This window comes from Apodemus sylvaticus, chromosome 14, assembly GCF_947179515.1.
Source record: "Apodemus sylvaticus chromosome 14, mApoSyl1.1, whole genome shotgun sequence".
Lineage (NCBI taxonomy): Eukaryota > Metazoa > Chordata > Mammalia > Rodentia > Muridae > Apodemus > Apodemus sylvaticus.
This window is the reverse complement of record NC_067485.1, coordinates 21,170,047-21,183,269: the sequence shown is the minus strand read 5'-3', so window position 1 is coordinate 21,183,269 and position 13,223 is coordinate 21,170,047. Positions and strand designations below refer to the sequence as shown.

At 43.5% G+C, this 13,223-nt stretch overlaps 1 protein-coding gene across 6 annotated transcripts in view; it reads right to left on the bottom strand.

Moving 5' to 3' along the window:
• Atxn1 (ataxin 1) overlaps window positions 1–13,223 on the bottom strand; it is a 416,850-nt gene that overhangs the window by 206,482 nt on the left and 197,145 nt on the right. The window contains exon 4 of one of the 6 annotated variants that reach the window (XM_052157616.1): window positions 8,905–8,962. The exons of the other annotated variants lie outside the window; for them this stretch is intronic. The gene's annotated coding sequence lies outside the window, so the exon portion shown is untranslated. The remainder of the gene's footprint in view (window positions 1–8,904; window positions 8,963–13,223) is intronic. 6 annotated transcript variants of the gene reach the window in all.

Sequence of the window (13,223 nt, the reverse complement as noted above, 5' to 3'; positions counted from 1 at the left end):
TTCTCTGGATGGAGCTCTTGCTGTGGTCTGGATATGTCTTGCCTCACAAGGGTTGATGTGTTGGGAGATGAAGTCCTCAGGGTGGCAGCATGGTGGGGGCTGGTGAGACCTTTAAGAGGTGTGATCTAATGAGAGGTTAAAGGAGTCATCCCCTCAGTCTTTGGCTTCCTGCTGCCCTAATGCTTTCTGTAATAGGTGACCCTTTCAGAGGAACACTTACATGAGAACCAGCACTATGCTGGTTTCTACAGCTGTTCCCAACTGTCCCCTAAAGTGTCCACATGTGTACTTGTCTTTATATTGACTTCTAGTCAAGGATAACTTAGCCTGGGCATTTCTGTCTGAGGAGGATAACTTAGCCTCTCCGAGGATGTGGTTGGCTCCATGTACTCCAGATGACAGAATATTAAGCCACTGAAATCCCAGAGAGCCAGAAGCCTTGGGAAGCTGAGCATCACCTGGATGGACAGGCTAGTGAACATCAGGACTTCAGATATTTTTGGAGATGCTGCAGTTTCCTTTCTCCTGGTCCACTGTCCTTCAGTACACCAAGATGCCAGGTCAACAACAGTTTGGATCTTAAAAAATTACCAGCATCCTTCTGTCATGTGTGCGTGCATGTCTGTGTGCATGTGTGTGTGCAATATATACATATATATGTGTGTGTGTGTATGTGTGTGTGTGTGTATATATATATATATATATACTAGAGTATAGATGACTCGAAGGCTATTTTGATCACTTAGTGAAGATCTACAATCCATTTTTCCTTTGGATTACATCATTATCTCTTTTGGGGATTATTTTATACCCCACCCGCCTACAAACCATCTAACATACATTAGCTCCTGGTCTTGTTTAGGAAGCTTCAGGGTCATGGCAGCCCACACTAGGTTTGGAATGGAGTGTCTGGGTCTGGTGTCTCTCCAGATGTGGCTGTCATTTCTGCACTTGCCTACTTTGTAACCTAGTTCAGTGCACAACTGGATAGCCGCATTCTCTTTACTACAGTAACTAAAATGCAGTACATTGCAGGCCATACGGCTCAGTAGATAAAGGCGCTTGCTGCCAAGCCTGATGACCTCAGTTTCTTCATGACCTAGGACCTACATGGTGGAAGGAGAGAACCCAACATCTACAAGCTGTTGTCCTCTGACCTCCATACATACGTTGTGGCATACACACACACACAGAGATACACACATATGTATATAAACATACATAGATATATATCTACATATATACCTAGATAGATAAACATACATACAAGACAAGAAAATGAAAATAAATATAATTTTTAAAAATACTTAGGACACATGGCTTAGGACCATTTTCTATCCAGTATGTAGCACTCTGCCACCACACAGTAGGCCCTCAACAATAACCTCTGATAGACTGAAGATGGATTCATGGTTCTAAGTAACTGCTCATCACCGTCTGGTCCACGATGGGTACAGTGGTCTCTTATCCCACCTGACACCCCACCCCCATATGAGGGATCCCACTTGGCTCTTGATAGCCTAGGGCCACAGCTGCTGACTCTGTCCGTCAGTCAGGCATTCGGCCTCATCCCCAAATGCTTCGCTCTCTCCTTGGAGACAGTCAGAGTTAAAGGCTTTTAGAGCATTCAGAGGCAGGAGGCTCGAAAGACCCATTACCAAGAAGATTCTGAAATGCAGGTGGGGCCCAAGCACCGAGGCTTGGACAAGTGGTTTGTCCATGATTTCTACCCATAAGAAGCCACCTTGGATACCAAGGCAGCCTTGCGAAGCCGGATTTTCCAGGTATGCTGAGCTCAAATCACCAAGAGCTTTTTGAAGATTAAAAAGTCTTATAATGATTCATAGATTATGGTATGTTTATGTTGTATGCCTGTGCTCACTTAACACAATTTAGAAAGAGACCAGGGGTGATCAACTCCACACAAGAGGGATCAGTTAACGGCCAAGATGGGGGAAGCACGGAATAAACAGTGACACCAGAACAATAGCTTTTGTTCAAGTCCCTCAAGGTTCGGGGATTTTTTTTTTCCTGAAAACCTGCTATGTGCTCTACGTTCCACTGCTACCTGGAGGGAATCAGGAAGACATCATTACCCTGGCTTACAGCTCATTTCCTCCCACAAGGCGCTTAGCATACACCCCACAGGCACCATGGTTTACCCAAAATGTTCTTCATCCCAACAGACCGTTAATGGCATTTTACCATCTAACCACAGCCTAAGCAGCTATACCAGGCCTGTAGTACGAAACACTAAAAGCTCTCTCCACCCTAAACAGCTCAGAGCCAGCCTGAGATTTTTTTACTTTTTCACTTCCAACCTGTGCTTGGTAATCTTCTTTGTCAACTTGACAGAATTCAGAATTGCCTCTGGAACAAACCTCAGTTATAAGCAGGTGAGGGCATCTCCAACAGGGTTAACCTAGGAAGGAAGACCCACGCTGATCAGATGTGGGTAACACCATTCCAAAGACTGGTATCCTAGACCGAAAGTAGAGGACAGAGTGAACTGGGTACCAGCTGTTACCTCTTCCTGCTTCTTGACTGCTGATGCTCACATTCTTGTCACCATGCCCTCCCCACCATGGTGGATTGTACCCCCAAACCCTGAGTCATAAGAAGCCCTTCCTCCCTTTCTTAAGTTTCTTCTATTGTGTATTTTGTCAGAGCACTGAGGTAAGTTAGTAATATACTGGGGTTTGAAAAGATTCCTTCCGCTGAGCAGTGGTGGTACATGCCTTTAATCCCAGCACTTGGGAGGCACAGACAGGTGGATTTCTGAGTTTGAGGCCAGCCTGGTCTACAGAGTGAGTTTCAGGACAGCCAGCCAGGGCTACACAGAGAAACCCTATCTCGAAAAACCAAACAATGTCATCCTTTTCTGCTCAGATGCACTTCTCCAGATTGTTCTTCACGACCTATCTCAAGCATCTCATCTATTTCCTATGACCACTCCTTCATCTTTGGCCCTGACAAGATGCTCTTCTCATTTGCATATCACAGAGGCACTCGAGACATGGGATTCTTCCTCCTCCTTCCTGACATCCCTCTGCTGGCCCATCTATGAACACTTTGTTGGCTTCTGTGAAGCTCCATGCCAAGTACCCTTTGTCTACAGTGTCTCTCACAAGTGCGTGCGGCCATTTTGATTTACAGACAGTACTTGTAGATGAAAAACAAGGGCTCTGGGAACCTGCACACGCTGGGCAAGTTCACACATCTGCCAAGTGGCAGAGCCAGCTGCCTCTGGCTCCAGGGCCTTCATGGTTTCTTCTTGTGTTTCCTTTCTAATTAATAGGGCAAAATGCTTGACATACGAAAGGGAGGTTGTTAATGGTTTCTGGTCTGAACTACCCATCGTGTTGACAGGTACAGTGGCCAGAGTGTGAGAGAGCCCATCATACTGAATTCATAGCAGGGAAGCAGGCTGCTGATGCTCATGATTTCCAGGACAATTCCAACTAATTAACTGGACAATGGAGATTTAATCATCACGGTCCTCAGCACACCTTCTAAGATCATACTAAACTCAACCTTTAGGAAGATTCTCCTAGTATACTCTCCTAGAATTCAGAGATCCCTGCAGAGAGAGAGAGAGAGAGAGAGAGTGTGTGTGATCAGGTAGTGAAGGCACAGGTGTGGAGGTCTGTTGGCTTTTCGGGGATTTCTCCCTATTTCAGCCTGTCATTTAGGTGGTTATTAGCAGTTACCAGACAGCTTTTATCAATGTCTCTAATTTGCAGAGTCAGCCTAAACGCCTTTTGTTTCTAACTACAACACACGGGGTCTTTATGTTAGACAATTTAAACAAGCTTCAAAGCCTCTGTTGATACTGTCTCTCCTTTTATTCTCCAGTTTTGCTAATACAAGGGACAGCCTGTCCTAGTAATTATTACCAGGCTAATGTCAGGTTCAGCTTAGCACATAAAATACCTCTTCAGTGTAGCTTTCTTCGCAAGAGATCAAAACATTTTTTAAAAATGGCAACATCAAACAGAATCAACATGTAAACACGTTTCAATAAAAATTCTTTCCTCTCCAGTGATTTCTTAATATTTGGAACTCTTTATTAGTTCCCTTTGCTTCCAAATGGAAGCACCACACGCTATTTTCTTCTTACTGTCTTCTGAGGCTCCATCGCTTTTACTGACAGTGAGTGTTTTGTGCTATGTTTTTGGGACTGTTCTAGAACTAGTCAAGTTTGTCACAGGACTTGCCTCTGGAGGTCAGAAAGGAAAGCAGATTATACTTTTAATATCATATAGTTTCCCCCTCAGTGTCCCTTCTTTTTTCCTATATTCCCTTTGCAAAGCTTTACTGAATGCCTTGGGACCACCCACCCCTCTAATTTTCTAGCCTCACTTTATTGGCAAAAAGATGGCATGGGCTCAAAATCCAAAGGTTGGCTTTTCCTGTACAGCTTGGATGCCCCATGCATATGCTTCTGACCACACAACTAAGAAGATTCAGACTATTTTCTCACTGTGGGGGAAGCAGCACAGCACTGTTTTACCTGTCTGCAAATAATTCCACCAGCTCTGGCATTTCTAAGATGCTCTCTGATCCTTCCAAGTCCCCTGAAAGCCACTTGGATAGAAATGCACTGGGCCCCACAGGCTGCCTCCTTGTTAATGCAGAACATGAAAAGACCCCATTAAAGCCAGGAGCAACACGAGCACGCAACGCCCCAAATCCTGTTCCTGAACACTGTTCAGGCAGACCTGGCCAATTTAATTACGTAAGAAAAAGAAAGAAGAGGTGGCTGTTGTTGTTGTTGTTGTTGTTGTTTAAAAGGAAGGAAGAGGCAGAAAAATTATCAGTTACCTGTAAATACCAAATGACTAAAATCTGGGCAAGTGAGAGTGGACCACTTTAATCTGAGAATTCAGCAAGGGGAACAAAACAAAGGCACAATGAGCAAATGACCTTTTCTAAACGGTAGTTGGTTTAGATGGCATATTCCATTTCTAATAGCATTAAACTTACAAAATCCCTAGGGATACACTTAAAGAGAAATAAGTAAGAATCTCTATAATTAAATACTGTTGGTGGACAGAGAAGACAGACGCGACAGCAGACTCCTGCCTGGTCCTAGAAGAAGGAGTTGGTGCCGAGAGAACAGTTCTTCCCAAGTCAGCATATAAACTTGGCACAGCGTTTAAATACCTACAAGGAAGCTTAGAAAAGATAAACAAGAAGATAATGTAAAAAGAAACAACGAAAGATTAGCTTACTAGACACTGAACGACACCATGACTCTGAAAAGTAAAATAGAGTATCCATGAGCCAGAGAGGCTAGTAGAACCAAGAGATCCAAGTAGATCCCCAAACACACTGCAGGTCAACCAAGGCAATCCAAGTAGATCCCCAAACAGACGGCAGTTCAACCAAGGCAATCCAAGTAGATCCCCAAACAGACTGCAATTCAATGCCTAATAACGTTAGCATTGCATTTTATCCGAGAAAGAGGGACTTTCAATAACAATCTTTTTCCTACCGTCTAGGAAAAACAAGACCATATAGTTAGATCCCTAGTTTACCAATCTAACATGGAATAACAGCCAGAGGACTGAAAATTCAGATGAAAAATTGGCAACAAACACATCTGAAGAAGAGCCTTGAATGTGCTATGTCAAGTAGGGAAAGCCAGTCACTGGATGCTACACGCTCCCTAGAGGTTCACTGTGTCTAAGTCATCTAGAGTGGGCACAGGCAAGAGATCAGGGACAGATCAGGGCATGCAGTGGCCTGGAGGAGAAAGACATGGCCAGTGACTGCTTGATTGGGTACAGGTTTCTTTGGGGGATAATAAAAGGTTCTGCCATTTAGACTGCGGTAATGGTTGTATAACTACAAATAAAAAAAAGAAACCACCAAGTCAGACTACAGAGTAAGTTATATCCCAACCAAGTTATTATTTTAAAGGCACTAATAAGATGAGGCAATTTAAAAAATATAATTATCCAGTGGAGAGGGCCTAAATATGTCAGAAGCCATAGAGCCAAAAGGAATCTGACAACATAATTTTTTAAAGAAAACCCTGCATGAAAGAGTGAAGTGGGGAAAAAAAAAAGAATTCTGAGACAAACATTGTAATTTTCTGCATTGCTTAAGTGCCCCTCCAGACCTACAGGCAGGAGGAATCCAAAACCCAGCGGACAAACGGGCAGCTCCAATCAGAGGAGTCCACAGTAGAACTACAAGAAGTGAGCGATTTCCACCTCTCAAAATGGCAAGGACTGAGGAGCTTTATGGCACCACGTACGGAGGACAGACACACTCAAGCAGAGTTAGCAGGAGCCTGGCTACCCGGCCTGCCAAACTGGAGGCCGATTTGGCAAGGCTCGTCAAGATGAAAACTGCATATTCCTTTTGATCCAACAATATCCCTGGGGTGATTTCTCCTCCAGAGAGGCTTGCTGACACACTTGCTATTTTTAAGAAGTTATTCACTTGAAGCATTGTTCGTAGTAGCAAATGACTTCAAACAATTAAAAACAGGTCCACTAATGTGCGACTGAATACATTATGACAAAGCCTATAGGAAAATATTATTTAGACACTAGAAATGAAAAGCTGCTGCTGTGTTCTGACTAAGCAAGTTTGATACACTGTAAAGAAAAGAACATGGTGTGAGGCACATGAAATGTGACATTTCTTTTAAAAGAGAATTTAAGAGGATTGTTAAGGGTTTTGTTTTAAGTGTGAATGTGTGTGCATGTGTCTGTATATGTTTGTGTATATATGTGAGTGCATGTGTTTATGTGTGTGTGATGTGTGTGTGCATGTGTATGTGTGCATGTGTGTGTGTGTGTACACACGCACGCACGTGCTTGCGTGTATTTGTGTCTATATGGTTTACTGGAGTTTGTTCTCTCCTTCCACATGTGGGTCCCAGGAATTGAACTTGGGTCATAAGGCGTAGCCTCAAGTGCCTTTATCCACTGAGCCATCTCACCCAGAATTATTGATCATATAGTTATAAAATATCACCCAACATGCCTGCAAGAAAATAATAGTGCTTGCCTCTACATAGGAACAAAATTACAAGAACATTTCTTTTTTTGGCAAAAAAATTTCACGTGCTTTTGGATTTTTATTGATTCGAGTCGAAATTGTTTCAAAAAAAAAAAGATGGTGGCGCAAACAAAGTGAGCTGTCTAATTTTGGATAGTCTGTTGCTTTTAACATTGGGATAGTTTAGAATGTTTATAGCTTTTCTGTTCTTGAGATGGGATCTTACTCTGTAGCCACTATAGCAAACCAGAATGCTAGCCCTAAACTCATAGAAATCCTCCTGTCTCAGCCTCTTGGGAAACTGGGATTAGAGACATGCACTACCTGACTGGGTGAGCATGTCTGTGCTGACCTTGCTATGTGGGTCAGGCCGGTTTGAATTCGTAATGATCTTCCTGTCTCTGTCTCCTAAATGCTGGGATTAGTGTCCAGCAATAATGGTGTGCATCTGGATAGGTAGGGGGTGGAGGAGGAGCTGGGAGGAGTCAGGAGAAGAGATCTGTAATCAGAATTATATGGAAAAAAATTCTATTTCAATAAAAAAAAATAAGTGCCCTTTCCTATACTAATCTAGAATAAAGATTTAGTATACTTGTGCTCAAATGAAGTTCTGAAGAGAAGGAAACAGCCATGTTTGCCTCGCCAGCCTCTTCTTGCCCCCTTGACTTTTGGGAGCAATGCTCAGGGCCAGAAGGTTGCCGCTGCTTAAAGATCCTGGACTCTTCCTATTGTAACTTTTCCAGAGATTCTTGTAGAAAACCTCCATGTACCTCAGCTCTTCTGTCAAGTAGGGACTGGCAGGATCCTCTGGAAGATACACTGGTCACCACTAAACAGGCAGCAGGGCTGTCCCCTTACCATGACCTTCCTGGCTACAGTTCGTTGGCTTTCAGGGTGCTTTTCTGAGATCAGAGAACGGGGATTCTGAAATTCAAGGGTATAGTATTTTCCAGACATAGCAGGGAGGCTGCACATATGGACTCACAGTTGTTGTGACAGCACACACACAGGACCTATTCAAGTCCCAGCCAGGCAGAACCACAGCAGAGAGATGGAGGTGGGTAAGAGCTCCAATCTCAGCTAAGGAGCTATGGGCAACCGACAGGATGAGAGAGGGAGAACCAGTTTTCTTTCAGGTCATGGACCCTGATACAATGTCACTCTAGTACACAGCCACACCACCAAGAATATGAAAAGTAGCACACGTCGGACTCAGTCTTTGACAGTTTCTGAGGAGACAGGAACCCAGAAGGGGTTAAAAACAACACAGAACAGGACACAGAGCTGGGAAGTTGGGAAGGTAGGCATGGATCTGGGAAGATTTTCAGGAGGGGGTTAATAAGAGCAAAATACGTCTTACAAAATTCTCAAAGGACTAATAACAAAATTGAAAAAATTAATAAAGCAAGCTCGCCACAAATTCCTCTAATCCCAGATATCCAATAGGCTGAGGCAGGAGAATTATCCTGAGTTGGGGTAGCATTCTTGGTTACTATTGTAACCAAGATCTGGGTCAGCCTAGGCTATAAAGTAAAGCCCAGTCTCAAAACAAAACAAACAAACAAAAAAATGGGCTGGAGAGATGACTCAGGCGTTAAAAGCACTGACTGCTCTTTCAGAGGTCCTGAGTTCAATTCCAAGCAACCACATGGTGGCTCACAATCATCTGTAATGAGGTCCGATGCCCACTAGTCTGTCTTTACTCACATATATTAAAAATAAATACATACATAAATACATACATACAGATAGATAGAGAAAGAAAGAAAGAAAGAAAGAAAGAAAGAAAGAAAGAAAGAAAGAAAGAAAGAAAGAAAGAAAGAAAGAATAAATATTATGGTTTATTTTTTAAAGAGACCAGATTGCTTGTACCCGAGGATGACTTACAACTTGCTGTCTGGCTGAAGATGACCTTGAACTTCTGACCCTTCTGCTTCTGCTTCCCCTGTGCCAGGATTACAAATGCACATTAATGCTGGGCTTTGAAGTCAAGGCCTTGTGCACTCTACATAAACACTCCCACCAGATGAGCTATACATCCAGACATCCACCCCCAAGTGTTTTAAAGAAACAATGAACCAAACTCAGATTTCCTGCTCAGCTAGCTTTCGAAACCTCCCCCCCTGACTCCTGATGCCCTGTGCATCTGGGAATAGTCTCTCTGACAGAAGAGCCTGGAAGACTCATGGTTTGCTTCTGAGTCACATACAGCCATGTTCCTCATCCCTATACTTTAAAGAACCATCTAGCACTTTCTTAAAACTAACAGATTCATTCAATTTTAAATATATTGACCCATAGATATTTACTTTAGAAAAAAAATGGTATTTTTAACAGACTGAAAACCCTAAAACTAAAATAGGTCTCATTAAAGTGTTACGAGTAGACAAAGGCATGCTTATTTCCTCTTGGGGTGCTATAGTTCCTAGAGTAAATGTCCCTAGAGGGTATGAAGTTTGGATAGCAAATGTCCCCCAGAGCCCATCTATATCCCTGGCTGGCATTATTGGGAAGTGATGGAATCTATGAGGTAGAGCCTAGTGAGAATTTCTTTAGTCAGTGGGGGCCTCTTAAGAGAGCCAGCAGGACCCTTGCCTTCCTTGCCTTCTTTCTCTACTCTTCTCTATTGATTGCATGTAGCCCAGGCTGGCCTGGAAATCCCAAGCCGATGGGTCCATCCTTGAATTCCTCATTTCTCAACCTCTACTTTCCAAGTTCTAGGATTATAGGTGATTGCCAGCATGCCCTGAGGCTTCCAAGATTTTCTCTTCATCTGCCTTTGCATCCTGGCTGTGGTGGGGTAGCTCTGCTTACCACCTACTCCTAGGATGGTGTGCCTCCTCACTCCCAACCAGCACCAACTGACTGTGGACTGGATACAACTGACAGGGGAAAAAAAACCCTTCTCAGACTTAAGGTTTGCTCAACAGGAGGGAAATGATGCCTGGTATTGGAAACATAGCAAACTACTTCAGGATAGTAAGGTCGTGGATCTCAGAGCCACTGTATTAAACCAACATAATTACTGACTATAGTAGACCTGCTTACCTTATCCCCACATGCTGCAGAGTTTCCTTTTCTCCTAGTCCACTGTCCTTCAGTACACCAAGATGACAGGTCAACAATAGTTTGGATCTTAAAAAATTACCAGCATCCATGTGCCGTGTGTGTGTGTGTGTATGTGTGTGTGTAGGTGCATGTGAATGTGTATGCATGTGTACAATATATATATTCTAGAGTATAGATGACTCAAAGGCTATTTTGATCACTTAGTGAAGATCTACAATCCATTTTTCTTTATGGATTACCATGTTTTTACTATAAATCAACCCCCACCCTGCCCTTATAGAAATACTGTAGTTTCATTATGGAAAACAAGTCTTCTTTTCTTCCCGCTGCCATGACTCATCAAGTAAGTCTGAAACTAGTTCATCTTCGGGGTGGATTGTGTTTTAAAAGCTGCTGTTTGAATGCTGACTGGGGTTTCCTAAGAAAATTATTTGATGATTATTTGCTTGAGAAAAGGTCAGAATGTCTAACAATGTCTGAGATACTCTACCCATATTTCTGATATTTTTGGTATGTATTTATTTATGTCAAGCTGTGCTCTAAGCATTAATTTATAAACTTACAATAAGAATCAACTATACTCTGAAGTCTCAAATATTTAGCCAATATTTCATTCTGTATGGGAAAATGATCAAACACATCATCTCATTAGCATGCAGACTGGTTTTTCAGCTGTAATAAATGGTAAAATTGCATGCGCACCAAAAGATTGTTCAAAAATAAAATTTTACGATTGACTATCAGTAGGGTATTGGTTTGTATATGCCTTTTATATACTTATATATCCCTGATATTTCTCAAGTGAAAGTGCTCATACTTGGAAAATGTTTAATGTGATCTGGAGATTTTAGCAGTTGAGACCTCAGTGGTATTACAAATTTGGAATAAAAATAGAGAGCCCGGTTGCAGAACAATTGGAAGCTAAGGAAGCAGTAGAGAAATGAACAGGGTTTAGGGTTAAAGAGTTTAAAGGAACATGTCTACTCTGTTTTAGAAGGAGGCCAGTGGGTGTACTAAGAACTTGAAGAGAAAATTGAGGTTAATGTGAAGATAAGGGGAAGGGAAGAGGAAGATCATATGGATGACACAGGAACCAAGAAGGCAGAGTCCAGACAGACAGGCACAGAGGCAATGACCCCATGGAGGGAGATGCTCTCTCTCCTCTGAGACCAGTGAACAGGGAGTGGGCAGATGGACCTCTAACCCTGCGGAAGCAACACACACAACACCAGAGGGGAAGAGCGGTGAAGAGTCTCTATCAGAGTTGTCAGGGACAGTCCAGAAGCAAGAGGAATATGTCCCTCTGCGGGCAGTGGGGATGAGGGTAAGTCTCCAAGAGACTGGCCCTGGACTTGACCCGAATGCGCGTCCTCAGGGCAAGTGTGACTGACATCTACTGGAGAACTGGTAAGAATACTGAGCAGTTGCAGAGCTGTTGACAGAAAGGATGGCATGGCTCTGAATTACGGAAAAAGAACAAAGAGGTTTCTCTCCCATGAGATCTGGACCAGTAGGGCGAGAGGAATTCAAAAGTCCCAAATACAAAACTATGACAACCATATAGTCATTCTTATTTTGTATGCGTGTATTGGAATAGCATTGCACCCAGTAACTAGTTCTTAGGGCTCATTGTTTCTTTGCAGTCCATATGGGCCTTAAACCTGATATATAATGGAGGCTGGCCTTTTAACATGCCTCTACCTCCCCACATCTGGGAATACAGCTTATACCACCGCGCCTGGTTTATATGGTACCGGTGCCTGAACCAGGACTTTGCTCACTATGTAGGTGCTCTACTAACTGAGTTACATCCCATCTTCCCAGTTTTACATGTTAATTGGACATTTTAAAAATATGTCCTGGGGAGGGGGATGTTCAGTAGTTAAAGATCACTCGCTGCTCTTGCAGGGGACCTGGGTTGGATGCCCAGGACCTACATCCTGTTTGTACTTTCAGTTTCGGGCCTGATGTCCTCTGGTGACCTTCATGGGTTCCACAAGCACATGCTACCCAGAGAGACAAGCAGGCCCACACACCCAGACACAGCAATAAGAGGTAAAATGTTTCAGGGTATGGAAACATTAACTGTCTTCATTTGATCCTTTAGGCACCGTGTATACTGTATACACTTCAAAGGATCAGATCATGTGCATTGAGAAAAAAGAAAGTAGGGACTCACAAGAGGAATTGCAAGTTTATGACTGTGAGATTTTGAAAGTTCTAACCGTTGTTGACACACGACAGGTCCTACACGGGGTGGCGTCCATACATGCTGTCAGGGAGAGCAAAATGGATGCTCATGATGGGAAGCCTGAGGGGTGGGAGGTCAGGGGGAGGGATCAGGGTAAGCCCCACCTCCAGCCAGGTGACCTCCCTTACTCAGAAGGGAATGTTTTCTCATCATTGCTTCAGAGAGGAGAAGTACAAACCGCTGTTCCCAGCCTGAGGGCAGCATGAAGATGCGCTGATTCGCATTCTTCACTTTCCATGGAATCCGGGTCATTGTCATAGATAGAAGATTCTCCAGGACATGAACAGAGGCACGGCCTGGGGTCACGTGACTCCTGGAGAGCGGCAGTAAAGAGCCCGGGACTTACTGAGCAATTCAGAACCTGGGTCCCAGTGCCAGTTACTCCATCTTTCTTGTAAAGTGACACCAGGCTTTCCACAGCCTCTCTACGCCTCCTCCGAGCAGCCAGTGTGGGCCGGCTGAAAAATCTTACCATAGCTGCTCGATGCCTAGCGGAGCATCTGGTGCTTAGTGAAAGTTAGAGGATGCTAATACTCTTCTACAGCCACCGAAAATTATTTTGGGGGAGATGGGAAAGGCAAGAAGCGGCAGCTGCAACGCAAATAAATGTGTAAAATTGAAGGGGGGGGGCATTTACTATCTTAATTTGTAACTGCTTAAAAGTAGGCTACACGGAGAAACGAAAACATGTCTAGATTAGAAATTAGTCCAAGGGGATTGCAGAGATGTGAAGAGCAGTTGCTGCTCACGCAGAGGACAACATGAGCTCCGTTCCCAGAACCCACCAGAATCATCTGTAACACCAATTTCAGGAGATGCAACGCACTCTTCTGGTCTCTGGGGTAAGTGGGCACACATGTGATATACATAAATACATGCATACACA